Source organism: Pongo abelii, chromosome 23 (genome assembly GCF_028885655.2).
Source record: "Pongo abelii isolate AG06213 chromosome 23, NHGRI_mPonAbe1-v2.0_pri, whole genome shotgun sequence".
NCBI lineage: Eukaryota > Metazoa > Chordata > Mammalia > Primates > Hominidae > Pongo > Pongo abelii.
In genome coordinates, this window is record NC_085929.1 from 41,154,037 (window position 1) to 41,181,705 (window position 27,669).

General features: G+C 41.8%; 1 long non-coding RNA gene across 1 annotated transcript in view; it reads right to left on the reverse strand.

The window, feature by feature from the left end:
* Positions 1 to 201: 201 nt before the first annotated feature.
* The window catches only part of LOC134761205 (uncharacterized), a 65,372-nt gene continuing 37,904 nt past the window's right edge, over positions 202 to 27,669 (reverse strand). Inside the window, exon 5 of the long non-coding RNA XR_010139521.1 lies at positions 202 to 335. This is a non-coding gene — a long non-coding RNA (uncharacterized LOC134761205). The remainder of the gene's footprint in view (positions 336 to 27,669) is intronic.

The following is a 27,669-nucleotide window of genomic DNA, read 5'->3' on the forward strand; positions in this document are numbered from 1 at the left end:
CATACTGAATGCGCAAAAACTGGAAGCATTCCCTTTGAAAACTGGCACAAAACAGATTTAAGTTTGAATCCTCGCTCTGCCATTTACTGATTACTGGATTTGGGGCAAACTCTGCAGCCTTTTCACATTTCAGTCTTCATAAGTGACATCTTCTTTCCTCATAGAATTGTTGTGAGGTCTAATTACTGGAAAATACCTGACACAGGTTCCTGGTACAGAGTAATCACTGCTATTTGTACAGGATGCGCTCAAGGTGTTATTTGAGGGCAGAAGACTCTGGTCCAGCCCAACACTGTATCCTCACTCCCAGCACAGTCTCTGATGCAGAGTAAGCCCTGAGTAAATATTTGTTGGAAAAATAAATTAAGTTAATGAGTCAGAACTAGAACGCAAATGGCTTACACTTTATGCCCCATGCTGTTTCTATGCTGCTAGAATGCCAGTTCTGTTTATGCTCTTGATGATCCCTTCTCTCTGAATATGAGCCTCAGAATCCACATTGAATCTGTTCAGATCCAAGGGCAATGCCTCAAAACCAGGTTCCAGCCAGCAGCACCCAGAGCTGGAGCATGTACAAGCCCTCTAGGGGCAGATTCAATGCCTTTCACCTGGACTCTGATGAGGCCGAGAGCCTTGGAGAAATCACCTCTGTCACATTTCCCAGAGCTGTGTACCCCAACTTATCTCCCCAAATCAGCAAACGACACAGCAAACCCAAGACTGAATCCAGCTGGCTGCCCACCCAAACATACTTGCACTTTCTCTTCCAAACGAGGAGCCGTCTTTGTGCCTCCTTCATTAAGATCTTGTCCCCATGACCCATCTTAGTTTTCTAATTTGTACCATTCCTAGAATGTGCACCAGGCACCATCCAATTACAGCCAATCCTTGCTTCCAAAATAAATCAGCAGCTGGCAACTGATCATAAAATTAGAATTCTTGCTCAGGAACAGGGACGGGTGAAGGAACAGCAAGATCTCAGGAGGAAATGAGGAGATGTGTTTAAAAAAAAAAAAAAAGTGCATTTGGCCTCAGAAGTTCTGCATTGAACTTCCACCCCAACTTTCAGAGCTTGTGATCTGGGTAAGTCACTTAAACTCCCAGAGCTCCTTAGGTGCCACCTGCATAATGAAGATATTATCACATATCATATCACTCTTCTTACAGAGATCTTGTGGGATAAAGGAGCCAATTCCTTTTAATCTGTTAAATTCAGAAAAATAAAGGGCTTAACATCCCTGGAGAAGTAGGGATTTGGAAATACTGCATGTGGTGTCTTATTACTAGCTATATAGTAAGCTATATAGTAAGAAGACGACACACTACATGGAGATGTACACACACACACACACACACACACACACACACATACACATACACATACATATTCTCCAATTCCACTTCTGTGATTCTAAGCATGACCAATATGTCAGCAAGGGGCACTCTGCTCTTTAAGTCTGAAAGATTGACTTTTGTTCCCATACTGCACTCTGAATTTCCTATAAAATAATATAAGTTTAACATGATTAAGGAAATAGGAAGGAATAGAAAGTATAAGTGAGGAAGAAGAGATGAACAGAAATGACTAGGTATATTTGCAAGAGAACCAGGTTTTGAAGAAACCCAAAGAATGTAGTACACTCATGTGCCACAAAACAACATTTCAGTTGATGACAGACTGCATGTACAACAGTGGGCCCATAACATTATAATGGCACTGAAAACTTCCTATTGCCTAGTGATGTCATAGCACAATGCATTATTCACATTTTTGTGGGGATGCTCATATAAACAAGTCTACAGCACTGCCAGTTGTATAAGAGCATAGCACATAAAATTATGTATAGTAGATAATATTTGATGATGATAACAAATGGCTATCTTACTGGTTTATGTATTTACTGTTTTTATCACTATTTTAGAATGTACTCATTCTAATTACAAAATAAATAAGTTAACTGTAAAACAGCCTCAGGTAGGTCCTTCAGGGGGTATTCCAGAAGAAGGCACTGTTATCACAGGAGATGACAGCTCCGTGCGTGTCATCGCCTCTGAAGCCCTTCCAGTGGGACAAGATGTGGAGGTGGAAGACAGTGATATTGATGAGCCTGACCCTCTGGAGGCCTAGACTAATGTGTGTATTTGTGTTTTAGTCTTTAACAAAAAAAGTTTAGAAAGTTAAAAAATAGAAGAAAAAAAAGCTTATAAGGATTTAAAGAAAAAATATTTTTGTACACCTGCACAATATGTGTTTTTAGCTGTGTTATAACAAAAGAGTCAAAAGTTTAAAAAATTTGAAAGTGTGTGAAGAGTTCCGGTAAGCTAAGGTTAATTTATTATAATAATTATTATTTTATTTATTTATTTATTTTGAGATAGAATCTCGCTCTGTCACCCAGGCTGGAGTGCAATGGCGTGATCTCAGCTCACTGCAACCTCCGCCTCCTGGGTTCAAGCAATTCTCTTGCATCAGCCTCCTTAGTAGCTGGGATTACAGGCACCTGCCACCATGCCTGGCTAATTTTGTATTTTTAGTAGATAGGGAGTTTCACTGTGTTGGCCAGGCTTGTCTCGAATTCCTGACCTCATGATCCGCCTGTCTCGGTCTCCCAAAGTGCTGGGATTACAGGCGTGAGCCACTGCACTGGCCTAATTTATTACTGAATAAAAAGCAGTTTTAAATACATTGAGTGTAGCCTAAATATACAATGTTTATAAAGTCTAAAATAGTGTACAGTAATGTCCTAGATCTTCATATCTGCTCACCACTCACTCACTGACTCACCCAGAGCAATTTCCAGTCCTGCAAGCTCCACTCACGGTAAGTGACCTATATAAATGCACCATTTTAAAAATGGTTTACGCCGGGCGCGGTGGCTCACGCCTGTAATCCCAGCACTTTGGGAGGCTGAGACGGGCAGATCACGAGGTCAGGAGATTGAGACCATCCTGGCTAACACGGTGAAACCCCGTCTCTACTAAAAATACAAAAAAATTAGCCGGGCGTGGTGACGGGCGCCTGTAGTCCCAGCTACTCGGGAGGATGAGGCAGGAGAATGGCGTGAACCTGGGAGGTGGAGCTTGCAGTGAGCCAAGATCGCACCACTGCACTCCAGCCTGAGTGACAGAGCGAGATTCCATCTCAAAAAAGAATGGTTTATAATATATTTATATTGTACCTTTTCTACGTTTAGATACATGTGTTACAACTGCCTACAGTATTCAGTACAGTCACAGTCACATGTCATACAGGTTTGTAGCCTAGGAGAAACAGGCCATACCATATAGCCTACCAGCTAGATGTGTGTAAGTACACTCCATGATGATCACACAATAACAAAATTGCCTAACAATGCATTTCTCAGAATAAATCTCCATCATTAAGCAACACATTGACTGCATTAAAAGTAAAAAAAACTTCAATAGGCAGATTAGACAGATAAATTGATATTCTAAAAAAAGAAAAAAACAGGGACTTTAAAAATCATAAGATAAATCTGAGGAAATAAAATAGAATGTAGCACAGAGATAAATCAACAAATCATAGAGGAAATATGAAGAAGCATAGAGGACAGAGAGGCATTTAATTGCATGTTAATTGGGATGTTATTGGAGGACCTAATCGAGAGACTGGGGAGAGGATGATTTAAGGGTTAAAAAACAAGATAGGGCTGTGCATGGTGGCTCATGCCTGTAATCCCAGCCCTTTGGGAGGCCGAAGCAAGAGGAGTGCTTGAGCTCAGAAGCTTGAGACCAGCCTGGACAACATGATAAAATCCTGTCTCTACAAAAAATGCAAAAATTAGCTGGGCATGGTGGCACACGCTTATAGTCCCAGCTACTTGGGAGACTGAGTCATGAGGATGGCTTGAGGCCAGGAGGTGGAGGTTGCAGTGAGCCCAAGATTGAGCCACTGGGCTCCAGCCTGCTAGGCAGAATAACCTGTCTCAAAAAAAAAAAAAAAAAGATAGAAATAAAGTGATAACAAAGGCATACAAACAAGGAAAGAGGTCATCTGACAACTTAAGGTGTTCTAAGGTCCTTACGCTTTTCAAGAGGAGAGTAAAGATTTTGATGAACTTTAGACTTATTAAGGATGCGTATTAAAATGTCAAGGATAATTCTTACATAAAAGGAATAATGTAAATAACCTCCAAACTAAAAGGGAAAATAGTATGGAGGGAAAATGGTGCTGCAACCATTTCTATAACCTGGTCTTCTGCCTTCTACTATGATGCATAGCTTCCTCTCGCCATCTTTTTTCTGCTTCTCTCCCTAGACTCAGTCTAGAGTCTCCCTTCACATATGAGGTATTTCCACCTGTAACTAACAAGCGTAGGTTCTTATTTCAGTCTCACAACAAGAAGACTGTGGGTGGGCAGTCCATGGCTGGTGTGTTGGTTCCTGGGTGCCATAAAGTGTCCAGATTTCCATCATCTTTCTACTTTATCTATTAGCATTTTGCTTTGTTGTCTCATGATTGTAAGATTCCTGCTGAAATTTCAGACACCACATCATGGTCAAGACAGAAAGGATAGAGGCACTGGGGTAATTACAGCATTTATCTTTTTTTTTAATTTTTAAAATTATTTTATTTTTTTGCCAGAAAGGCCAAAACATTCCTAGAAATTCGAGGAGAACTCAGCTACTGTCTCATTGGCTAGAACCAATTGTCTTCCAAAGCTGGTTTGTATCAGCTTGAGAGAGTTGATTGTTACACTTTTAGGGATTTTATGTGCCAGTTGTTAAGCCATTGGTTCCTTGAAATCAACCATAGTAGAAGTATTTGCATACTGCAAATTGGAAGATCCTACATAGCATATCAAAATTCCTGTTGTTTTTGAGAACTATGTCATATCTCAATGCTGGCTGCATGGTAGGCTAGGAATATGAATTATTCACTGAGCACATTGCCTGCCTTAGCACTTAAACGGCTCTGTTTTCAAGGAAAAAGTCAATGGGTATTTGAAAGGGAATGATTAAGTTTTGCTATCAAAGACTCTGTAAAAGATTTTTAAGTTATATTTTGTTAGGGCCTGCCTAGTCGGGATCTCTTCAGTGCATGCAGTTTCATTTTCCCAGTTACCTAAGTTATAAAACTGAAGGAAAAAAAAAATCACACTTCAGTGCGTTGGTGAAGCCTTGGGCTGGGGAGGCGGTTACACATGCAGGATGGTAATGCACCATCTTTCTGCTGCCTTACTGAAACACGGCTCAATGATATAGTCAAAGCAAGGGAAAGAGCTAAGGTTTTTTAAACAGTGGTTTTATTCAAGATTTTTTCTCACCAGGCTTCCGGATCCTAGAACTAACTCAAAGGGAAACTGTCAAACAACCACCCTTATTTTCCCAATGTACCCAAAAAATTTTCGAAAAACTGATAGCAGGATGGCCAACTAAATTTCTGATCTGATAAAGCCAATCTAAACACCTTTTCCTACCTGAGGAGCCTGCAAGTGCAAACTCTTATCTGGTGATGGGCCTCTCTGCAAAAGTGCATTCATCTCACTTATGCCAACAAATGCGTAAAGAGTCTGGGAGATTGAATGCCAATGAGTGTTTTGACTTAATGGTTATAGATAAAATCACCTGCAAGCATAATAGACTAATTAAGAGGTGGATAGATAGCCCTGAGAAGACAGGCCAGGACAAAAGGATGACTGATCTGCTTAATCCATCTCCACTTGAATCATACCAAGTCCCACTAGCATTCCAAATTCTTCGAGATTGTCATGTGCGCCTGTGTGTACATCCATGGGGAGATTTCCTGAGTTTGTTTTTTTCTTTTTCTTCCTTTTTTTTTTTGTTTTTTTTGTTTGTTTGTTTGTTTCTTTTTTGAGACAGAGGCTTGCTCTGTCACCCAGGCTGGAGTGCAGTGGCATGCTCTTGGTTCACTGCAAGCTCCACCACCTGGGTTCATGCCATTCTCCTTCCTCAGCCTCCCGAGTAGCTGGGACTACAGGCACCTGCCACCACACCCGGCTAATTTTTTGTATTTTTAGTAGAGATGGGGTTTCACAGTGTTAGCCAGGAAGGTCTCAATCTCCTGACCTCATGATCCTCCCACCTCAGCCTCCCAAAGTGCTGGGATTACATGCGTGAGCCACTGTGTCCGGCCTGTTCTCTTTTTTCCAATCAGAACTCCTCTGGAAGAGCGATTTGTTCACATTCTATTTGCTGTCAGAACTGAGCCATTGGCGAGTTTGCTCTTAGTGGGAGCTCAGTAAATGTTCACTGCCTGACATTTCTCTTCCCAAATATCAAGATGAAACCGTGGGAAAGGGAGTCATTCTTATCTGCCAGCATACTTTGATTTTACATGGTAAGTGAAGGAGCCGGGATCTGAACCGAGATTTTTGAAGCCAACTTCAATAGTCTTTCTCCTACATAATGATATCGCAATTGACAATCCCATTTGCAATCACTTGTAACAAGATCTGACTTCGTGTACTCATGGAGACTGACTCTATACCTGGTTCCATACAAAAAACAATAGAGATCAACTGTCAAAAGTATGTTTATCACTGAAAAAAAGTTTGATATTTATCTGCATCTCTCTTAGAAGAAAAAAGAAAATCTGATTTATAATGCAAAGCAATACTTCTTAAAAATTCCTTCTCTTCTCTTTTTCACATCCTGCAATAGCTCTAGAGCAATGCTATCCAAAAGGACTTTCTGTGATGATGGAAATGTTTTATATCTGCATTGCCCCATATAGTAGCTATTGCCCACATGGGACTGCTGAGCACTAGAAATGGGCTCATATAACTGGGGATATGAAGTTTTCATTTTATTTAATTTTACCTAATTTAGGTTTAAATCTTATAGTTGGATGTATCTAGTGATTGCTGTGTTGGGTGCACAGCTGTACAGCCTCTTACCCCTAATGTTCCACATTCTCACTCTCACATCAGCTGTCGTATTTTTGCAGTTTTCCCTTCCTCCAGCAAGCTCTTTTTTTGGTGGTGGTGGGGTGGGAAGTGTTGGGGGAAACAGAGTCTGCCTCTGTCACCGAGGCTGGAGTGCAGTGGCACGATCTTGGCTCGCTGCAACCTCCGCCTCCTGGGTTCAAACGATTCTTTTGCCTCAACCTCCTGAGTAGCTGGGATTATAGACATGCGCCACCGTGCCTGGCTAGTTTTTATATTTTTAGTAGAGAAGGGGTTTCACCATGTTGGCCAGGCTGATCTCGAACTCCTGACCTCAAGTGATCCACCTGCCTGGGCCTCTCAAAGTGCTGGGATTACAGGTGTGAGCCACCATGTCCGGCTCTCCATCAAGCTCTTTATCATGTAGTCTGCTTTACCTCCGCAGAGCTTTCTTCTTGCCCCAGCCATTTGCTCACAACAAAGAAGGGCCTGGGAGCTGAAATCCACAGCTGGCCTCTCCTTTCCCCCGCCTCCCAGTCATCCCTTTTTCATTACTCAGATTTTCCATTCTGCACACAATATGTTAGGGGGCCTCTGTGGCAAACATAGAATTCTCCTAAGGGTGGGGAAAGGAGCAAAAGTTGAGTGAGAAAAGAAAAAAATTATCCTCAAAAAATGATTGAAATTGATTGAAAAAAGACAAAATTCTCCTAAGTGAGGGGTAAGGGTTAGAAGGAAGAAAGAAATGCTGGGAATTCTTAGAAATGAATAAACCATGACTATAGTGTTATTATTACACTATAATAACAATAATGCAAATAAATTGTGCAGCATCTAGTAGTTCAAGTGTGCCATACTATGGAGGGGGTTGTTTAAAAACACCAAGAGGGGGTCAGGTGTGGTGGCTCACATTTGGAATCCCAGCACTTTGGGAGTCCAAGGCGGGTGGATCACGAGGTCAGGAGATCAAGACCATCCTGGCCAACATGGTAAAACCCTATCTCTACTAAAAATAGAAAAGTTAGCCGGGAGTGGCGGCATGTGCCTGTAGTCCCAGCTACTCAGGAGGCTGAGGCAGGAGAATTGCTTGAACCCAGGAGGCGGAGGTTACAGTGAGCCGAGATCGTGCCACTGCACTCCAGCCTGGCAACAGAATGAGACGCCAGGAGGCGGAGGTTGCAGTGAGCCCAGATTGTGCCACTGTACTCCAGCCTGGCGACAGAATGAGACTTGGTCTGAAGTCATCATCCACAGCGTCAGGGTCAGCGGAAGCACAGAGCAGATCAGTGAGAGCTCATGGTATGGAGGGGACTCAGGTGACATTGTGATCAGGTAATATGGCATGGTCCATTTCAAAGACTTTGGGTCTTACACCTACCCTAATTAGCTTAAATGGGCACAGCATTCAAGCCTGGCACCAGAGTCTGACTCTGTCACCTAGGCTGGAGTGCAGTGGCGCAATCTTGGTTCACTGCAACCTCCGCCTCCTGGGTTCAAGAGATTCTTTTGCCTCAGCCTCCTGAGTAGCTGGGATTACAGGCACTAAAACTCTGGTTTGAGCATGGCATGGAGAATGGATGTTAGGCTAGAGTCCACGAAGAGAGACGTCAGTCATCAACTGGTGGTGGCAAGTACCACAGCAGAAACCCATTGCATAGCAGTGGGAGCACTGAATAGAAACCTGAACAACCTTTGCTATTGTGAATAGTGCCGCAATAAACACACATGTGCATGTGTCTTTATAGCAGCATGATTTATAATCCTTTGGGTATATACCCAGTAATTCATCTACCCTAGAACTTAAAATATAATTAAAAAATAAAAAAGAAACCTAACAATCTGCTGCAGGTGCAAAGAGGAAAAGGCGGTGTGTCTCAAAAGATAATGCAGTCTTTAATATTGATATCAGTGGAACAGGATGTCTTTTTCTTCTTTTTTGCTTTCTAGTTTAATCACTGTCTTCTAAGGCCCTTTGTCTCTCAATATCTTGAGGCAGGGAAATCTACTCTGTTCTAAGTAGCAGAAGGAGAAGAATTTGAAGGTCCAGGGTTGTTTCTGGAGGGAGAAGTTGAAAGGCAAAGAAAGAAGGGGGAAAAGAGAATTTTGTGAAACAGTGGAAACTAAGCAGTGCATGAGGATGGGAGGAGTCCCTTGTGGTGTGGGGCAGTGCCAAATAGTATGAGATTTTGAGTTGATGACACTGTGCAACATGCTCATTATTCTAGAGTCTCCAGTGAAATCTATCTTAGGCAAACATGCATTCTTTGTATTTATCTTATTTGGGAAAGAAGAGAAAAGTAAAGACAAGGGGCTATGTCCACGTGCAAGTAAATGCTGGGAGCGTGATGCAAAATCCAAGCAAACAGAGACCCTCAGGAGAATTATGAAAAGGTAGGTGACACCGAAGTCACTGGTGTGAATATAGTGCTACAGAGGAGCACACCCGAGATTCAAACTCAGGAAAGTGTACCCTTCTTCCCTACACTTTTGACAGGACTCAATGCAGCTATTGGACACTCCAGGCTGTGCAATGGGGTGAGCAACCACTAGCATGCAACCAGCCTTACTTGTGCAGACCATTCACAACTGTCACACACAGATGTTCTGGCTGTCACTCTGCTAGGGCTTTCCTGTTTATTTTGTGTGTGTGTGTGTCTCCAGGCAGTGACATTCCTGTCAAATGGTGATGGAATGTCAGGTCAGATTACTCCTAGTATGATATGAAGAGACAAGCGCTGATGGAAGGTGCCACTTCCCTGGTTCGGATATGCACAGTCGTCACCAGCAATTAATGCCACTCCATTGGTCCTGCCTCCCTACTGGAACAGACCTGAATGTGCTAGGCAGACAGGGAGGAAGAAGTTTCCAGGCCTTTAAGTTTATCAGCCACAGTCTCTGTGCTGTCTGCAGCAATAATAACTAAGAGTGAGATATAGAAGAGCCAGGCTGGGCGCGGCGCAGTGGCTCGTGCCTGTAATCCCAGCACTTTGGGAGGCCAGGGAGGGTGGATCATGAGGTCAGGAGATCGAGACCATCCTGGCCAACATGGTGAAACCCCATCTCTACAAAAATACAAAAACTAGTTGGGTGTGGTGGCACCATGCCTGTAGTCCCATGTACTCAGGAGGCTGAGGCAGGAGAATCGCTTGAACCTGGGAGGCAGAGGTTGCAGTGAGCTGAGATCACACCACTGCACTAGAGCCTGGCAAGAGAGCCAGACTCCATCTCAAAATAAATAAATTAATTAATTAATTAAAAAAAAGAAGAGTCATAGCAAGGGGAGGTATTGTCCTACTATGAACCAGCTACTGTGCTGAGTGGCTCACATACCATGTCTCAGCTTAGGAGAGTGACCGAGATCCTTACCTTTGGGATTGGATGCAAACTTATTTGTGGCCATGAGCCAGTTTCTTAAAACGTATAAATACCGGAATAGGAACAGCTCCGGTCTACAGCTCCCAGCGTGAGCGACGCAGAAGACGGGTGATTTCTGCATTTCCATCTGAGGTACTGTGTTCATCTCACTAGGGAGTGCCAGACAGTGGGCGCAGGTCAGTGGGTGAGCACACCGTGTGCCAGCCGAAGCAGGGGCGAGGCATTGCCTCACTCGGGAAGCGCAAGGGGTCAGGGAGTTCCCTTTCCAGGGGTGACAGACGGCACCTGGAAAATCGGGCCACTCCCACCCGAATACTGTGCTTTTCTGACGGGCTTAGGAAACGGTGCACCAGGAGATTATAGCCCACACCTGGCTCAGAGGGTCCTACGCCCACGGAGTCTCGCTGATTGCTAGCACAGCAGTCTGAGATCAAACAGCAAGTCGGCAGCGAGGCTGGGGGAGGGGCGCCCGCCATTGCCCAGGCTCGCTTAGGTAAACAAAGAAGCCGGGAAGCTTGAACTGGGTGCAGCCCACCACAGCTCAAGGAGGCCTGCCTGCCTCTGTAGACTCCACCTCTGGGGGCAGGGCACAGACAAACAAAAAGACAGCAGTAATCTCTGCAGACTTAAATGTCCCTGTCTGACAGCTTTGAGGAGAGCAGTGGTTCTCCCAGCACACAGCTGGAGATCTGAGAATGGGCAGACTGCCTTCTCAAGTGGGTCCCTGACCCCTGAGCCCCGAGCAGCCTAACCGGGAGGCACCCCCCAGCAGGGGCAGACTGACACCTCACACGGCCGGCCGGGTACTCCAACAGACCTGCAGCTGAGGGTCCTGTCTGTTAGAAGGAAAACTAACAGAAAGGACATTCACTCCAAAAACCCATCTGTACATCACCATCATCAAAGACCAAAAGTAGATAAAACCACAAAAATGGGGAAAAAACAGAGCAGAAAAACTGGAAACTCTAAAAAGCAGAGTGCCTCTCCTCCAAAGGAACGCAGTTCCTCACCAGCAACAGAACAAAGCTGGATGGAGAATGACTTTGACGAGCTGAGAGAAGAAGGCTTCAGACGATCAAATTACTCCGAGATATGGGAGGATATTCAAACCAAAGGCAAAGAAGTTGAAAACTTTGAAAAAAATTTAGAAGAATGTATAACTAGAATAACCAATACAGAGAAGTGCTTAAAGGAGCTGATGGAGCTGAAAACCAAGGTTCGAGAACTACGTGAAGAATGCAGAAGCCTCAGGAGCCGATGCGATCAAATGGAAGAAAGGGTATCAGCCATGGAAGATGAAATGAATGAAATGAAGCAAGAAGGGAAGTTTAGAGAAAAAAGAATAAAAAGAAACGAGCAAAGCCTCCAAGAAATGTGGGACTATGTGAAAAGACCAAATCTACGTCTGATCGGTGTACTTGAAAGTGATGGGGAGAATGGAACCAAGTTGGAAAACACTCTGCAGGATATTATCCAAGAGAACTTCCCCAATCTAGCAACGCAGGCCAACATTCAGATTCAGGAAATACAGAGAACGCCACAAAGATACTCCTTGAGAAGAGCAACTCCAAGACACATAATTGTCAGATTCACCAAAGTTGAAATGAAGGAAAAAATGTTAAGGGCAGCCAGAGAGAAAAGTCGGGTTACCCACAAAGGGAAGCCCATCAGACTAACAGCTGATCTCTTGGCAGAAACTCTACAAGCCAGATGAGAGTGGGGGCCAATATTCAACATTCTGAAAGAAAATAATTTTCAACTCAGAATTTCATATTCAGCCAAACTAAGCTTCATAAGTGAAGGAGAAATAAAATCCTTTACAGACAAGCAAATGCTGAGAGATTTTGTCACCACCAGGCCTGCCCTACAAGAGCTCCTGAAGGAAGCGCTAAACATGGAAAGGAACAACCGGTACCAGCCACTGCAAAAACATGCCAAAATGTAAAGACCATCAAGACTAGGAAGAGACTGCATCAACTAACGAGCAAAATAACCAGCTAACATCATAATGACAGGATGAAATTCACACATAACAATATTAACTTTAAATGTAAATGGACTAAATGCTCCAATTAAAAGACACAGACTGGCAAATTGGATAAAGACTCAAGACCCATCAGTGTGCTGTATTCAGGAAACCCATCTCACATGCAGAGACACACATAGGCTCAAAATAAAAGGATGGAGGAAGATCTACCAAGCAAATGGAAAACAAAAAAAGGCAGGGGTTGCAATCCTAGTCTCTGATAAAACAGACTTTAAACCAACAAAGATCAAAAGAGACAAAGAAGGCCATTACATAATGGTAAAGGGATGAATTCAACAAGAAGAGCTAACTATCCTAAATATATATGCACCCAATACAGGAGCACCCAGATTCATAAAGCAAGTCCTGAGTGACCTACAAAGAGACTTAGACTCCCACACATTAATAATGGGAGACTTCAACACCCCACTGTCAACATTAGGCAGATCGACGAGACAGAAAGTCAAAAAGGATACCCAGGAATTGAACTCAGCTCTGCACCAAGCGGACCTAATAGACATCTACAGAACTCTCCATCCCAAATCAACAGAATATACATTTTTTTCAGCACCACACCACACCTATTCCAAAATTGACCACATACTTGGAAGTAAAGCTCTCCTCAGTAAATGTAAAAGAACAGAAATTATAACAAACTATCTCTCAGATCACAGTGCAATCAAGCTAGAACTCAGGATTAAGAATCTCACTCAAAACTGCTCAACTACATGGAAACTGAACAACCTGCTTCTGAATGACTACTGGGTACATAACGAAATGAAGGCAGAAATAAAGATGTTCTTTGAAACCAACGAGAACCAAGACACAACATACCAGAATCTCTGGGATGCATTCAAAGCAGTGTGTAGAGGGAAATTTATAGCACTAAATGCCCACAAGAGAAAGCAGGAAAGATCCAAAATTGACACCCTAATATCACAATTAAAAGAACTAGAAAAGCAAGAGCAAACACATTCGAAAGCTAGCAGAAGGCAAGAAATAACTAAAATCAGAGAAGAACTGAAGGAAATAGAGACACAAAAAACCCTTCAAAAAATTAATGAATCCAGGAGCTGGCTTTTTGAAAGGATCAACAAAATTGATAGACTGCTAGCGAGATTAATAAAGAAAAAAGAGAGAAGAGTCAAATAGATGCAATAAAAAATGATACAGGGGATATCACCACCGATCCCACACAAATACAAACTACCATCAGAGAATACTACAAACACCTCTACGCAAATAAACTAGAAAATCTAGAAGAAATGGATAAATTCCTCAACACATACACCCTCCCAAGACTAAACCAGGAAGAAGTTGAATCTCTGAATAGACCAATAACAGGAGCTGAAATTGTGGCAATAATCAATAGCTTACCAACCAAAAAAAGTCCAGGACCAGATGGGTTCACAGCCGAATTCTACCAGAGGTACAAGGAGGAACTGGTACCATTCCTTCTGAAACTATTCCAATCAATAGAAAAAGAGGGAATCCTCCCTAACTCATTTTATGAGGCCAGCATCATCCTGATACCAAAGCCAGGCAGAGACACAACCAAAAAAGAGAATTTTAGACCAATATCCTTGATGTACATTGATGCAAAAATCCTCAATAAAATATTGGCAAACCGAATCCAGCAGCACATCAAAAAGCTTATCCACCATGATCAAGTGGGCTTCATCCCTGGGATGCAAGGCTGGTTCAATATATGCAAATCAATAAATGTAATCCAGCATATAAACAGAACCAAAGACAAAAACCACATGATTATCTCAATAGATGCAGAAAAGGCCTTTGACGAAATTCAACAACCCTTCATGCTAAAAACTCTCAATAAATTAGGTATTGATGGGGTGTATCTCAAAATAATAAGAGCTATCTATGACAAACCCACAGCCAATATCATACTGAATGGGCAAAAACTGGAAGCCTTCCCTTTCAAAACTGGCACAAGACAGGGATGCCCTCTCTCACCACTTCTATTCAACATAGTGTTGGAAGTTCTGGCCAGGGCAATTAGGCAGGAGAAGGAAATCAAGGGTATTCAATTAGGAAAAGAGAAGGTCAAATTGTCCCTGTTTGCAGATGACATGATTGTATATCTAGAAAACCCCATCGTCTCAGCCCAAAATCTCCTTAAGCTGATAAGCAACTTCAGCAAAGTCTCAGGATACAAAATCAATGTACAAAAATCACAAGCATTCTTATACACCAATAACAGACAAACAGAGAGCCAAATCATGAGTGAACTCCCATTCACAATTGCTTCAAAGAGAATAAAATACCTAGGAATCCAACTTACAAGGGATGTGAAGGACCTCTTCAAGGAGAACTACAAACCACTGCTCAAGGAAATAAAAGAGGATACAAACAAATGGAAGAACATTCCATGCTCATGGGTAGGAAGAATCAATATCGTGAAAATGGCCACACTGCCCAAGGTAATTTACAGATTCAATACTTTCCCCATCAAGCTACCAATGACTTTCTTCACAGAATTGGAAAAAAACTACTTTAAAGTTCATATGGAACCAAAAAAGAGCCCGCATCGCCAAGTCGATCCTAAGCCAAAAGAACAAAGGTGGAGGCATCACACTACCTGACTTCAAACTATACTACAAGGCTACAGTAACCAAAACAGCATGGTACTGGTACCAAAACAGAGATATAGACCAATGGAACAGAACAGAGCCATCAGAAATAATGCCACATATCTACAACTATCTGATCTTTGACAAACCTGACAAAAACAAGAAATGGGGAAAGGATTCCCTATTTAATAAATGGTGCTGGGAAAACTTGCTAGCCATAGGGAGAAAGCTGAAACTGGATCCCTTCCTTACACCTTATACAAAAATCAATTCAAGATGGATTAAAGACTTAAACGTTAGACCTAAAACCATAAAAACCCTAGAAGAAAACCTAGGCATTACCATTCAGGACATAGGCATGGGCAAGGACTTCATGTCTAAAACACCAAAAGCAATGGCAACAAAAGCCAAAATTGACAAATGGGATCTAATTAAACTAAAGAGCTTCTGCACAGCAAAGGAAACTACCATCAGAGTGAACAGGCAACCTACAAAATGGGAGAAAATTTTCGCAACCTACTCATCTGACAAAGGGCTGATATCCAGAATCTACAATGAACTCCAACAAATTTACAAGAAAAAAACAAACAACCCCATCAAAAAGTGGGCAAAGGATATGAACACACACTTCTCAAAAGAAGACATTTATGCAGCCAAAAAACACATGAAAAAATGCTCACCATCACTGGCCATCAGAGAAATGCAAATCAAAACCACAATGAGATACTATCTCTCACCAGTTAGAATGGCAATCATTAAAAAGTCAGGAAACAACAGGTGCTGGAGAGGATGTGGAGAAATAGGAACACTTTTACACTGTTGGTGGGACTGTAAACTAGTTCAACCATTGTGGAAGTCAGTGTGGCGATTCCTCAGGGATCTAGAACTAGAAATTCCATTTGACCCAGCCATCCCATTACTGGGTATATACCCAAAGGACTATAAATCATGCTGCTATAAAGACACATGCACACGTATGTTTATTGTGGCATTATTCACAATAGCAAAGACTTGGAACCAACCCAAATGTCCAACAATGATAGACTGGATTAAGAAAATGTGGCACATCTACACCATGGAATACTATGCAGCCATAAAAAATGATGAGTTCATGTCCTTTGTAGGGACATGGATGAAACTGGAAATCATCATTCTCAGTAAACTATCGCAGGAACAAAAAACCAAACACCGCATATTCTCACTCATAGGTGGGAATTGAACAATGAGAACACATGGACACAGGAAGGGGAACATCACACTTCGGGGACTGTTGTGGGGTGGGGGGAGGGGGAGGGATAGCATTGGGAGATATACCTAATGCTAGATGACGAGTTGGTGGGTGCAGCGCACCAGCATGGCACATGTATACATATGTAACTTACCTGCACATTGCGCACATGTACCCTAAAACCTAAAGTATAATAATAATAAAAATAAATAAATAAAAATAAAAATAAATAAAAAAGAAAAGAAAAAAAAACTTGTAAATACCAATTTCTTAATCTGTAAAACTGGGATGAGGATAGCTAGTTTTGTGTAGCATTAAATAACATTCATTTACTCTAAAAATATGCAGGATATAGTTGAATATATATACATTAAATGGGCTAAATATATTCAATGGATAACACAGTGAAGAAAATGGACAAAATCAGGCCAGGCGCGGTGGCTCACACCTGTAATCCCAGCACTTTGGGAGGCCGAGGCGGGTGGATCACGAGGTCAGGGGTTCAAGACCAGCCTGGCCAACATGGTGAAACCTTGTCTGTACTAAAAAATACAAAAATTAGCCAGATGTGGTGGTGCACACCTGTAATCCCAGCTACTCAGGAGCCTGAAGCAGGAGAATCACTTGAACCCAGGAGGCAGAGGTTGCAGTGAGCTGAGATTGTGTTATTGCATTCCAGCCCAGGTGATAGAGCGAGACTCTGTCCCCCAACCCAAAAAAAAAAAAAAATAGGCAAAATCCCTTGAACCTCACATTTTAGTGAAAGGAGACAGAAAGTAAATAAGTAGTTACAATGTCTATAAAGAACAGAATTTCTGACATATAGAAACCATATGATAAATAGTATGATCTTTATTTCATCCCTGTGAAGCATTGTTAGTACCAATGAGGCAGGTGAGGCTGTTTAAATAACTTGCCCTGGATTATATAACCAGATCTTTGTTCAGTTGGGAACACTGGGGGGATGAGAAGCAAGAGGAATATATGCATGTCTCCTGCTTCTCTAATCAGCTGAATCCAGGACCAAGGTACTTAATGTGAAAAGTTCTCAAAGAACCATTCATAATTTGTTGAATCATCTTAAAGCATATGGGCCAAACTAGGTCATGTTCAAAAAGGTGGCCAAGAAACACATCCCCCACAGGACCAACCATTCCACTGGGCTGAGACTAAAGGGTTTCCTAGGATGTGAGACTTTCAGTGCTTAAAACAAGGACAGTTCCAGGCAAACTAGAATAAATTGGTCACTGCTGCCAAGACCTCAGGCAGATTTAATTTCTAAACCACATAGTGAGGATGGAGTGCTTTCAAAGGCAGCTAGGTAGGGAACACCTGCAAACTCAGTATAAGTAGTAGAATCAAGCAGAGAAAGCAAGATGTCTGAAGAAGGCTCTACTCTGAGTCAAAGCTGTCTGTGCCTGAGTCACCTTATTTTACCAGTTTCTCTGGGATTGGCTTCAGGACAGGTGAACAATGCATAGTGATCACCTAGTTGAGCACCGCATAATCATCTGAATGAATGTGGATGGTTAGTCAATAACTGTTTAAATAAATGCACCTCTTGGGCTGCCTGTTGTCTGTATCAATAATCCATCCTTGAGCTCAGGCTCAACTCTTTAGGGTAACAGGCACTGCAAAATTAATAAGAGTGATGAACTTGGCGTTAGACGTCCCAGCTCTGCTTCTCATAAGTGGGGTGCCCTTGCCAAGACACTTAATCTTTGTGAGTTTCAGATCCTCATTTGTAAAATGGAGATAAATTGTTACCCTCATCTCCCTATAATGATAATGGATTCACATGAAAATCCAATTAAACACTATGGGTGATTTTACTTTAAGGTCTGCCAGACTTTGTCCACCTCCACTCATATCCAAACCAAACTTTAGTTCTTACTTTATTTCCATAAGAGATCAATTGCATGACTACTCCCCCTTTCTTTCATCTACCTTTACTTCTTTTTTAAAATTTTTATTTTTCCGGCCAGGCACGATGGCTCACGCCTGTAATCCCAGCGCTTTGGGAGGCCAAGGCGGGCGGATCACAGGGTCAGGAGATTGAGACCATCCTGGCTAACACGGTGAAACCCCGTCTCTACTAAAAATACAAAAAATTAGTCGGGTGTGGTGGTGGGCACCTGTAGTCCCAGCTACTCGGGAGGCTGAGGCAGGAGGATGGCGTGAAGCCAGGAGGCAGAGCTTGCAGTGAGCCAAGATGGCACCACTGCACTCCAGCCTGGGTGACAGAGTGAGACTCTGTCTCGAAAAAAAAAAAAATTATTTTTCCATAAGTTATTGGGGTACAAGTAGTATTTGGTTACATGAGTAAGTTCTTTGGTGGTGATTTGTGAGATTTTGGCACACCCATCACCTGAAGACTATACGTTGCACCATATTTGTAGTCTTTTATCCCTCTATCCCCTCCCGTTCTTCTGCCCAAGTCTCCAAAGTCCATTGCATCATTCTTATGCCTTTGTGTCCTCATAGCTTAGCTCCCATATATCAGTGAGAACATACAATGTTTGATTTTCCATTTCTACCAAATACAACGCGAAGCATTATCCAAGTATGACCTGCACATTCCCGGCCTCTGCCTGCAGGTGTTTTTTAAATGTAATTCTAATTTCTATTAAGGATATACATGAATATTATATGAAAAGCCAAATATCTCTATAAGACTTACCATGAAAAACAGCAGTTCCTGCCCCTGCCTTTGCCCCTGCCCTGAACCTCATTCATTTCCTCCCCTAAAGGCATTTTCAACTCTTCTAGTTGTGTGTGTGTGTGTGTGTTTCAGCACTAACGTTTATATCTCAAACTATTATATCTCTTTTTCCAGGATGGTGAATTAGAGGCTTTTAGCATGCCTTAGCCACTTGGAAATTCCTAAAGATAAACTCTGTGAGCTTTAATTTAAGAAGAAAAATGGGAAATCCACAAGAATTATGAAGGACGCCTCAGATCCCAGGAAGGAGAATGCAGGCAAAAAGCCCCCATGCTGGCGTCAGGCTGATAAGGTGAGTGAAGCCCCAGTATGTGAAAGAGGCAGAGAGCCTCCCTCTATGACTCTGCTTTCCGCTGGGGATCCAAGGCTGAGGGAGAGCCCTTTGTTGCTCCCAATCCCTGGAGTTAACTTGGGTAGAGGCTTGGAGATGCTGTGAAGGAAAGGAGAAAAAATAATAACGTACAGAAAAAATCCTACCAATACAAAAATAATTATAAAAATTAGAAGTCTTCAGATAAGAAGGAACCAGTGTAAGAATTCCAGCACCATGAAAAATCTGAATGTAGTGACATCACCAAAGAATCGCACTAGCTCTCCAGCAGTGGTCCCTAACCAAAATGGAAATTCAGAAATAACTGATAAAGAATTTAAAACATGGATTACAAGGAAGCTCAATGATATCCAAGACAGTGTTAAAAACCTGCACAAAGAAACTTCTAAAGCAATCCAGAAAAGGAAGACATAAACAACTTAAAAAGAAATCAATCAGGCTGGGTGCAGTGGCTCACACCTGTAATTCCAGCACTTTGGGAGGCCAAGGCAAGCAGATCATAAGGTCAGGAGTTCGAGACCAGCCTGGCCCACATGTTGAAACCCCATCTCTACTAAAAATACAAAAATTAGCCCAGCATGATGGTGTGTGTGTGTAATCCCAGCTACTCAGGAGGCTGAGGCAGGAGAATTACTTGAACCCAGGAGGTGGATGTTGCAATGAGCCAAAATCGCACCATTACACTCCAGCCTGGGCAACAAGAGCAAGACAGTGTCTCAAAAAAAAAAAAAAAAAAAAAAAAAGGAAAAGAAAGAAATCAATCAGAGCTTCTGGAACTGAAAAATTTAAGAAATTTCAAAATACATTTGAAAGCTTTGTCAATAGATTGGACCAAGCAGAAGAAGGAATTTCAGAGCCAGAAGACTGGTCTTTCAAACTAAACTAGTCAGTCTGGCTGGGCACAGTAGTTCATGCCTGTAATCCCAGCATTTTGGGAGGCTGATGGGGGAAGATTACTCGAGCTCATAAGTTCAAGGCCAGCCTGGACAACATGGTGAAACCCCATCTCTACAAAAAATATACACACACAAAAAATAAATAATAGCCAGGCATGGTGGTGCACACCTGTAGTCCCAGCTACTCAGGAGGCTGAGGTGGGAGGATGGCTTGAGATTGGGAAATGGAGGTTGCAGTGAGCCGAGATTATGTCACTGCACTCCAGTCTGGGTGATAGAGCCAGATCTTATTTCAATTAAAAAATAATCAAGAAATATAGGATTATGTAAAGCAACCAAACCTATAAACTATTGGCATTCCTGAGAGAGAAAGAGAAAAGGAAAACAAGCTGAAAATCATATTTGAGGGAATAATTTAAAAAGATGTCCCTAACCTTGCTAGAGACACAGACATCTAGATACAAGAAATCCAGAGAACGCCTGTGAGATACTATACAAATTGATCATTATCAAGGAATACAGTCACCAGACTGTCCAAAGTCAACACTAAAGAAAAAGTCTTAAAGGCAGCTAGAGAAAAAGTCAGATCATGTATAAAGGAAATCCCATCAGGCTAACAGCAGATTTCTCAGCAGAAATCTTACAAGCCAGGAGAGACTGGGGACATATTTTTGCATTATTAAAGAAAAGAAATTTCAACCAAAATTTTTATTTCCCGCCAAACTAAGCTTCATGAGCAAGGGAGAAATACAATCTTTTCCAGACAAGCAATCACTAAAGGAATTCATTACCACTAGACCAACCTTACAAGAGATCCTTAATGGAGTTCTAGACATGGAAACAAAAGAACAACACCTGCTACCAAGGAAACACACTTAAGCATATAGCCCACAGATCCTGTAAAGCAGCCACACAATAGAAACTTCAACAAGCCAACAACTTCATGATAGGATCAAAACCTCACATATCAATATTAACCTTGAAGGTAAATTGCCTAAATACCCCACTTAAAAGGCAAAAAATGGCAAATTGGATTAAAAAACAAGACCCATCTGTTTGCTGTCTTCAAGAGAACCATCTCACATATAATGGCACCCACAGCCTCAAAGTAAAAAGTTGGAGTAAGATCTATCACTCAAATGGAACACAAAAAAGGAACAGGGATTGCTATTCTTATGTCAGATAAAACAAACTTTAACACAGTAAGAAAAGGAAAAAAACAGGTTACATAATGATAAAGGATTCAATTCAATAAGAAGATTTAACTATCCTGAATATATATGCACCCAACATTGCAGCACTCAGATTCATAAAACAAGTACTTCTAGACCTACAAAAAGGCTTAAAGAGCTACATGAAAATAGTGGGGGACTTCAACACCTCACTGACAGTGTTAGACAGATACCTGAAGCAAAAAACTAACAAATTCTGGACTTAAATTTGATGCTTGACCAATTGGACCTAGCAGACATCTACAGAATACTCCACCAATCAACCACAGAATATATATATTTCCATATGCTCAGCCATAAAGCATCTCAATACATTTAAAAAAATCAAAATCATACCAATCATACTCTCAGACCACAGAGGAATAAAAATAGATATCAATACCAAAAAGATCTCTCAAAACCACACAATTACATGAAAAGTAAACAACTTGCTCCTGAGTGGCTTTTGGGTAAACAACGACATTCAGGCAGAAATCAAAAACATATTTGAAATAAATGAAAGCAGAGACATAACATACCCAAATCTCTGCAATGCACCAAAGGAAGTGCCAAGAGGAAAGTTGATGGCACTAAATGGCTACCTCAGAAATTTAGAAGGATCTCAAATTAGTTGATCTAATATCACACCTAGAGAAACTAGAAATACAAAATCAAACTAACCCCAAAGCTAGCAGGAGAAAGAAATAACCAAAATCAGAGCAGAACTAAGTAAAATTGAGATGCAAAATTTCGTACAAAGAATCAATGAAGCCAGACGTTGGTGTTTTGAAATGATAAACAAGATCAATAGACCACTAGCTAGATTAACAAAAAAAGAGGAAGGTCTAAAGAAGCACAACCAGAAATGACAAAAGTGACTTTACAACCTATCATAGAAATGCAAAAGATTATCAGAGACTATTACGAACACATCTATGCACACAACCAGAAAATCTAGAGGAAAATGAGTAAATTCCTGGAAACACACAATGTCCCAAGATTGAATCAGGAAGCAATTGAAACCCTAAACAGGCTTTTAGGTTTATATTGATAAAGTTCTGAAATTGAATCAGTAGTAAAAAAAGAAAAAGCTCCAGACCATAGGAATTCACAGGCAAATCCTACAAGATATAGAAGAGCTAATACCAATCCTACTTAAACTATTCCAAAAAATCAAGGAGAAAGGACTCCTCTTTAATTTATTCTTCAAAGTCGGTATCACCCTGATACCATAACCTGGCAAAGACACAGTAAAAAAAAGAAAACTACAGACCAATATCCCTGATGAATATAGACATAAATATAGTCTTGACATTAGGCCTTTATCAGATGCATGGTTTGCAAATATTTTCTCCTGTTCTGTATGTTGTCGGTTTACTCTCTTGATAGTTTCAAGCAAAAATCAAACAAAATATTAGCAAAATGATTCCAGAAGCACATCAAGAAGTTACTTCAGCATGATCAAGTAGGCTTCATTGCAGGAATGCAAGGTTGATTCAACACATGCAAATAACTCACCACATTAACAATTAAAAACCATATTACCATCTTGATAGGTATGGAAAAAGCTTTTGAGAAAATCCAATGTGCCTTCATAATAAACCACCTCAAGAAACTAAGCATCAAAGAAACATACCTCAAAATAATATAGAGCCGTCTATGACAAATCCACAGCTAATGAGCAAACTGGAAGCATTTTCCTTGAGAACAAGAACAAGGCATAGATGCCCACTCTCACCATTTCTATTCAACAGAGTACTGGAAGCCCTTTCCAGATCAATCAGGCAAGAGAAAGAAGTAAAAGACATCTAAATAGAAAAGAAGGTGAACTATCTCTCTTTGCAGATGACATGATTTTATACCTAGAAAACCCTAAAGACTCTACCAAAAGGCTTCTGGAACTGATATATGACTTTGGTAAAGTTTCAAGATAAAAATTAATGTATAAAAATCAGTAGCATTTCTATACACTGATAACATTCAAGCTGAGAGCCAAATCAACAACACAATCACATTTACAATAGCTGCCAAAAAAAAAAAAAAATACCTTGGAATTTAACCACAGAGGTGAAAGATCTCTACAAGTAGAACTTCAAAACACTGTTGAAATAAATTATTGATGACACAAACAAGTGGAAAAATACTCCATGCCTATAGATTAGAAGAATCAACATCATTAAAATGGTCATACTGCCCAAAGTAATCTATAGATTCAGCACTATTCTTATCAAGCTACTAATGTCATTTTTCACAGAGCTAGGAAAAACTTCCAAAATTCACGGGAAACCAAAAAAGAACCCAAACAGCTGAAGCAGTTCTGAGCCAGAGCTGCTGTTGCTCACTGTTGCTCACTCAGCACCCAGAGGAAGTGGAGGACAGCCCACAGATGACCTGCCCTGCAGGAGACAAGGCACACCTTATAGTGTGGGAAAACTCCGATCACAATTATCTTTCATCTCAAGTTCCAAAAGGACATGCATTTCTTTCTACTGTTGAAACAAACAAAAACAGACAAGTGAGTGTACTTGCAAACAAAGGGGCAGGAAACAGGAGGCAGGCAAACACTACAGGCTTTCCTTCCATGTGACAAAGGGATGATGCATCTCAGAGAAGGGAGTTCGGATCCTGAGATGCCACACTTAAAAATAATAATAGCTGGCCGGGCGCAGTGGCTCACGCCTGTAATCCCAGCGCTTTGAAAGGCCAAGGTGGGCGGATCACAAGGTCAGGAGATCGAGACCATCCTGGCTAACACGGTGAAACCCTGTCTCTACTAAAAATACAAAAAATTAGCCGGGCATGGTGGCGGGTGCCTGTAGTCCCAGCTACTTGGGAGGCTGAGGCAGGAGAATGGCGTGAACCCAGGAGGTGGAGCTTGCAGTGAGCCAAGATCGCGCCACTGCACTCCAGCCTGGGTGACAGAGCGAGACTCTGTCTCAAAAAACAAACAAACAAAAAAACCCAGAAAAATAATAATAGCCACAGTCTGTGTGTCTTATCTGCTTCACTGAGAGGGAAGAAAACCATTACCCAGGAGCCTAAGGGGGTCTCAGGCTCCATGTAAGAAGCTTTCTGAAGGGTCTCCAGTTACATTTGATCTAAAGTTATAAGCTCAAATTTCAAACGTACAGCTCTCCATCTTGGGAAGGAAGATGATTGACTTTGATAAGCACTCCACCAGAGAGATAGACAGTGTAAGAAACACAAGTCAGAAGGCTTGATGGATGAAATGGGGAGAGGGCAGAGCTTCATACTTTCCACCAAATGCCTCAATTAAAAACCGAGGTTGTTGGGGGATGGTTGGAAGATGTTTGTATATTCAAAGATGGAGCCATAAAAGCTCAAAGTGATCTGTATGATAGAAAAAGGGAAAAGAAAATGTATTTATCACCCCCAATATCCCCTAGCATGGTGCCAGACACTTCACATGGGTTATCCAGTGATCCTTCCTTTGACAGAATAGGAAACTAAGAATTTTATGTGATCAATATCCTGTAGCCAATAAAAGGAGGACTTAGGATTCAAATTCAGGTCTGTCTGTCCCCAGAGCCCATGTATACCAATGATCTTGGGGGAATCCTTAGAAGCCTTTTCTTACTCAACGCAAATTGTTCTGAAAGGATGTGGCTATAAGGACAATAAAAGTTCATACTAATGTTTTTTTGTTCCAGTAGAGGGGCCTGATGTGGGAAAGGTGGAACACTGGTTGGGCAGTACATCTGTATCAGTAACCATGACCCTCTTCACAGCTTCACATTCAGACACACTTTTCTTCCTGTAGAGAGAAGACCTGAGTCTCAGGTTGCCTGCTTGGGGCAGGCTGACATTGGATTTGGAAACTCTTTCCTGTACATGCTTCATGGAACCCAGTATTTAATGATGCCTCTGATTGGAAGATGCTGCTAATCTATTATCACTCAACATGACATTGGGTCTCTTTGTTTGTTTTATGGAAATTGGCTGCATCAGTTCGGTGTTGCCCAGCTGTCCTGGAGGAATTGAGGCAAAAATAATAATAATAAAATAAAATAATATAGAGTGTTTTTCTACATGGCAGCATTTGAGGAGATGCAGAAAGTCTTCCCAGATATTCCTTCCCTGCTCTGGCTCAATACACTGCCTGTGTTTCCATTATGAATGTCAGAGTACTTTCAGAACTGGAAGAGCCTGTGGAGACCATCCAAATACATCTGACAGTGATGGATGAGTTAACTGAGACCCATTGGAGGGAAAGGTCTTTTTAAGACCATGCAGAGAAGTATGAGTGGCTGCTTCCATCCTTCAGCCCAGTGCTGGACACCTACAAACCACTCACTAAACATTTGTGTATTTATTAAGCCTTAGAGACAGCACTTTTCAAAATAATAGAATTGGGCTGGGTGCTGTGGCTTATGCCTATAATCCCACCACTTTAGGAGGCTGAGGTGGGCAGATCACAAGGTCAGGAGATCGAGACCATCCTGGCCAACTTGGTGAAACCCCATCTCTACTAAAAATACAAAAAGTTAGCTGGGCGTGGTGGCACTTGCCTGTAATCCCAGCTACTTGGGAGGCTGAGGCATGAGAATCACTTGAACCAGGGAGTCAGAGGTTGAAGTGAGCCAAGATCATTGCACCACTGCACTCCAACCTGGCAACAAAGTGAGATGTTTCAAAAAATAAACAAAAGGATAGAATTATTAGTGGGAAAGGAGGAATTTCTAGTAGAGGGCCCAGTTTATAAAAGGTCTTAGATGCCAAAAAAATTGAGGGTGTTCAGGAACAGGGAATGCTAAGTGAGCACAGGGTACTCCAAGAGGATTAATGAGATATGAAGCCAAAAAGATAGATTAGAACCACGTGGTAGAGAGCCCTGAGTACCAGTGTAAGCCACTGCACTACTGCCTCTGTCCTGTCGTCTGATGACACCAGGCCATCCACTAAGGTTGGCATGTATGGCTTGGCTTCTCTTGAAATCTACCACCTTCTTTGAATACTACAAAGTTTATTATCTATTCTGTTAGCAAATGTTTCCTGAGTGTCTACAGCATGTCAGGCACTGGTCTAGGTTCTAGAAGCCTGTAGAAAATGTGGCAAACAAGGCTTTTGGCCTCATAAAACTTACATTTTCATGGGATATAGCACAATAAACACAAATAAATCAACAACAGCATAAACCAATTGTGCCCCATGCTCAGAAGAAACGAAGCACAACATTGCGACTGTAACCAAGTTGCAGGAACTACTTTAAATGTGATGGCCAAAGAAGACTTCTCTGAGGAGGTGACATTTGAGCTGAGAACCCCCCCTCCAAAAAAAATAATTGAGATGGAGCTGGCGCCACAGAGGGATGGGAGAAGCAGGGCTCAGCCAGACAAAACTGCAAGTATAAGTCTCTGGCGATAAAAGAATAGGATACAAAATTCAAAAATGACCAGGGTAAACTCAGCCATGGATAAAAAGAAATGAGAAAGTCTCATGAAGAGGTCTTTGTCATTAGACAAATTAAAAACAGGACAGATCTGAACTATGATTAAAGAACAGAGGTCTCCACTGGGCACAGCGGCTCATGCCTGTAATCCCAGCACTTTGGGAGATGGAGGCGGGCAGATCATGAGGTCAGGAGATCGAGATCATCCTGGCTAACATGGTGAAACCCCGTCTTCACTAAAAATACAAAAATTAGCCCGGTGTAGTGGCGAGCGCCTGTAGTCCCAGCTACTCAGGAGGCTGAGGCAGGAGAATTGCTTGAACCCGGGAAGTGGAGGTTGCAGTGAACCGAGATTGCACCACCACACTCCAGTTTGGGTGACAGAGTGAGACTCTGTCTCAAAAAATAAATAAAGAACAGAGGTCTCTCAATATATAGGTTAAACTCAATGGTTCTCAAACTTGAATGAGCACAAGAATCATCCAGGAAGTCTGTTAAAAATGCACATTATTGGGCCTCATCCCAAGAAATTAAGAGCATTTTCAGACAAATACCTTAGCTGGTTTTGAGGCGTCATCTTCAGGACACATTTGGAGAACCACTGAACTAAAGACTCATGCAGGAAGGACAGCAGTGGGCACAGGAGGGGTGGGCTGGGACGTGGTGGCAAGGAGGAGAGTGAATCAGAGGGAGGAAGTGAGGAGGCACCATCAGCTATCTGCTTCTACCTTGCCGTGACTGGCTTGTATCTGGCTTCTTTGTGCCCAGATTGGCAAACTGAGTCATTATGACACTAGTGAATGCTAAAGAACTCGGTTCTGGGAACCCTAGAATACCTGAGGACATCAGGATGGAGAATTGTTAAGAGATGGAGGGAAATTATTGCTAATGGGAGCCCAATAATAGTCATCACACCCACAATTCCCTCCATCACATCCTCTCTGAGATTCAGGTTAGAAGACGACAACTGCTCTCCTAGGAGGATGAGGAGTTAAACATAATGCATTTTC